General features: G+C 36.2%; 1 long non-coding RNA gene across 1 annotated transcript; it reads right to left on the reverse strand.

The window, feature by feature from the left end:
* Nucleotides 1-2456: 2456 nt before the first annotated feature.
* Nucleotides 2457-4167, reverse strand: LOC132254650 (uncharacterized). The gene is made up of 2 exons (XR_009466953.1): nucleotides 3151-4167; nucleotides 2457-3070 (listed from the first exon to the last, which is right to left on the reverse strand). It is a non-coding gene; the product is annotated as an uncharacterized LOC132254650 (long non-coding RNA).
* Nucleotides 4168-4520: the final 353 nt, after the last annotated feature.

The raw sequence follows: 4520 nt of genomic DNA on the forward strand, positions 1-4520 counted from the left end.
TCTTTGCATGGTATGGTTGCCCTCCAAATTCATCAAAACGTGTGGATGCCTTTCACAAAATCTGGTGGTCCTATATTCTTAAAGTGGCAGCATTTTTTTTTTTTTTTTACAAAAAATAAACTGATGTGTAGTGGAGGTTCAAAGTGGCAGCCTTATTCTCATCCTAGTAGCCCCAAGAAGATTTAATTTGCATTCAGTGAAAGCTGTTGTTTGACGAAGTTTTACAAATCTATCAGTCAATGAAGTGCTTGCATCTTCATACTTGATTCGCGTGTAACTCCAAATGGGTCATTTAATCAAAAACATTTATAAAACCTATGACCTCATACTAATGTAGCAAAGCTACTATAGTATAGTGGCTCTAGGGTCGAACTCTGGGATGGGTTTTCATTCTACCAGTGATATACTCAAAATTAGAAATTGTATTTAATGATTTCCTTAATCAAAAACTTAAAGTTTAAAAGAAAATAAAATTTGTTTTGAAAGTGTTTGAAACTAAACTAACATAAACTAATTAAAAATGGAAGAAAGAAAGTCTCCCGGAGCTAAGGGTTGCTAGGATCAAGTTCAGAATAGAAAGTGGAAAATTCCGGATTTTTCTCCTCGCATTGGGGATTTAACCTATAGTTATTTCCCGAACCGGTATAGGTTTGACAATGAAGATTTAATCCATAAAAGATCAATAGAAATGGTAGTCAAGGTCCATTAATGGCTTAAGACACTATGGGTCTTCACCTTGAATCACTTTCCAATGACTCGTACATGATAACTAATGGACTAATATGAATCTAGCAATAAGCATCCATAAAGACCTGAAGCTTACCATGTATTGGTCATTCAAAGTGATTCTAAGGGGTTTAAAGCAAAACTTTGGATTTAGAAGCCATTTATGAATTCCAACTACCTGAATTTAATGCATGGAAGCTTTCCACCTTTTCATCTGGACTTTTCACCTAGCTTCCTTTACTCCAAGAAACCGAAAGTTTAGCCTCTCATCCTCCGGGCAAACATCCTCAGAGGTTGTTTGGCTTCCAAGAAAAAGAAAATAATAAAGAGAAAAGAGAACGAGAGAGCTCAGTAAAATTCTAAGTGTAAAAACGTAATACGTATTCCATATATTCCAAGAGGTGATTTCCACCCCTTATAAAGTCTTTACAAAAGCTAAAGCTTATGATTGGTTAATTACAAGGATAATAAAGGAAATTACATCACAAAATACAAAGGAAAATATCTAAAGTGGAGTCGGCAAAGGGCAGAGCAAAATTCGCAACACGCATAGGTTATGCGAACCATATGCGAATGTTATGCGAATTTCGCATAACCTCTTGTGGAATGCGAAATTTTCGCATAACCTCTTGTGGAATGCGAAATTTTCGCATAACCTCTTGTGGAATGCGAAATTTTCGCATAACCTGGAGCAGTTGGCTTCCGAAGGCCATATCTTCCTCATTTCAGCTCCAAATCGTACACGGTTTGAAGCGTTGGATTCTTGACTTCCAGAGCTTTGAAATGGTATATAGAATGTAAAAAATGGACTTCAGGAAGTGCTCCAAAAGTGTGAAAGAAGACTGCAGCTGCTACATCTTGATTTTTTTTTTTTTTTTTTGCTTCTCTTTGCTTCTCTCCTTTGCTTGACTTGTCTTAATGATCCAAAAAGCTGTTAAAACATTAAAACTAGCCACAAATATGATTAGAAGACATTGCTAGGTCCTTAACATGCCAATTGGACTAAAGATGGAGAACTACTACACAAAAGTGCTTAAAACATAATGCATTAAAGGTGTAAAATAGCACTTTTTGGGTAGTAATCAATACTTGCACTGCCACTCTGAAAGTTCCTCATCAGTAATATCCCTAGCAGCAACTACAAGTGTTAGTAAGCCTTGTGATGAATATTCAGTCAAATGGCTCTGAGTTGTAGGCCTTACATGACTATTCCTCCCACTGTCTTTTGCAAAAATGCTAAACATTAAGAATCAACACCTTTCACCAAGACTTTCACAGTATCGTTGGGGAATTTGATGACGATAGACATTCTTTTGCGCACGCTATCAAACTCATGTAGACCCAACAGATCCAGAGTGTGCAGAGGCAATTGAAATAGATTGCGCAATTAAAGCAACCCATGGCATTTCAGATGTACTTTTAAGACCCTGATTTAACAGGAGAGCCTGAACAGCAGCAAGGATTTTCTGGTCTGATGCAGCTTGATAATTGCTTAAAAATCAAAACCCTGCGAGAATATGCTGCTTAGGGAACCATCCTTTTGTAAATCAATACATATTAGAGCCCGAGTAGCACCATATTCTCGCAGGGTTTTGATTTTTAAGCAAATATTGACACAACAAACTCCTAACATTACTATGCTGTTACAATACTGAAATATAATGAAACAACAAGCCCATTCTACACTGTAGGGTTAATTTAGTATTGTAATTGATCATAAAAAGCTACCATTGCACAAAACCAAGCCAAAATGTATGCAACATGTCCCTTGACAGTGTGATGCATCCTGGACAAGCATATGTCACTTTTCCTATATATACATGTTAGAGCACAACACATACGCTACAAGACAATATTTATTTGACAAGGATATACTACAGAACCACAGAGTTCACCAATTTCATGTCGCCAACCAGAAACGACCACAGAAGGTTGAAGTGGTAAAAGGACAGAACCATACATGCCGTACCATAGCTACAAGGCCTCATGTTTTACTCAATTAACATATGAAGAAGACATGAATAAGATGTACTCACCCCTCCATGATCCCTTGTAAGCCAGTAATCAGAAGGGACCCCATTCAACCAATAGCCCCCCAACAAATAATCACAAAAGAAAGCAAGTCCAAGATAAATTGGGAATGATCCAGTACTTTTCTTGTGTGGATGAACAAAAGACCAACCTTGTGTATATGTTACTCATTTCCCAAGTTTAGAGAACCATCCTTTATCAGCTTAATGCTTAGACTGTTGAATCTCCCTCTTGAATAATGCCTAGAAGCCTTTCTCCAATCTGTTCCAGTTTTCATCATAGCCACAAATTCATCATAACTAATTCACCCATTCTGCATTGTAAGACAAAAAAAAAGTCATTTATAATCAGTTGGATGAAAATCGAGTTGATGGCAAACTACTGGATCTTTACTTTGTCCGTGTCCACTTCTTGGAAGATGTCATTTGCTACATCTGTACAATCATCTGCTCCATCTTCCATCAAGGCATCCCGAAGCTCATCTCGCTCAATATAGCCATTACCATTCCTATCAAAGTAGGAGAAGGCCTTGCGAAGATGCTCATCATTGGCCATCGTTTGTAGATGGGGTTCATTAAACAGGATGTCCTATTAAACAGGATGTCCGACATTTCCAAGAGCAACAACGTTAAGAAAAGTTGAACCCCTGCGAGAAGAACTGGAACTCAAATTCTTGTCCGCATCTTCATCTGCCAGCAGCGCCGTGACCTGGCGCATAGACCCTGACAATTGCACGAGCTCGTCGATCGCCTCCATGATCAACCAAACAATCCAACAATCAAACGATCAAACCCTAGGTAAATTCGGAACTGAGATCCAGGAGATCGAAGCAATAACTGGAACAGACAAAATCAAAACCCTAGGTTGAACATTCAACGAAGACAAAAAAAAAAAAAAAAAATTAGCAGAAATCAAAGATCTGCGTGGATCGAGGTTCGGGAGATTGAGAGACTTTGAGATTCAAAGAATCAAGAGGTTTTGGGAGAAAAAAAAAATTGAAATGTCAACGAAGAAGCCCCTTAACTAAAGGGAATTTCAAAGCATCCGACTCCCACAAACCTGAATCTTGAAAAGAATTTAAAGAAGATCCATTGGAGAGTCTTTTGGGCTCTTGGTGTTTTCCACTCCACAACCACCAAGAAAGATGGGTTAATGACATGGACATACTCTTTCTCAGATATCGATTCGAATAAGAACAGAATGAAATTTGGGGCTAGAAATTTGCGAATAATTAAGATGTGGCTAAGACCAGATAATCGGAAACAAATGCATTTCAATGAGTAGTTTATGCCTTAAATGTCAAAACCCAGAAGATTGCTTCTCAAAATCAAAAACCTAATTTCCCTTTCTACCACTCAGCAGGAACCATCAGTTTAGAGAGAGCGATTTTTCCCGAATGGAGCTGGATTGTTTTTCTTTTTTCAAAGCCTCTTTTTTTTTTAAGGTAAATAAAATAAAATAAACATTTTAAAAAAGAAATGAAAATAAAATAAAAAATAAAAACATAAAGTAAATAAACAAATAATAATAATAATAATAATAATAATAATAATAATAAACTTATGAGAATCAATTTATGGAATATATTTATAACTTTTATAATGTCAATTTTCCATAATTAATTTTCTTCTTTCCTAATGTCTAAATTTGTATGAGTTAACTTAAAAATAAAATTTTGAAACCTGATATTATGTCGAACAATTGATAAATCAAAATTCCAAATATCTTAATTTTCAAGCTTACACAAATTTATTAATTATTTT

Source organism: Vitis vinifera, chromosome 11 (genome assembly GCF_030704535.1).
Source record: "Vitis vinifera cultivar Pinot Noir 40024 chromosome 11, ASM3070453v1".
In the NCBI taxonomy this organism is placed as follows: domain Eukaryota; kingdom Viridiplantae; phylum Streptophyta; class Magnoliopsida; order Vitales; family Vitaceae; genus Vitis; species Vitis vinifera.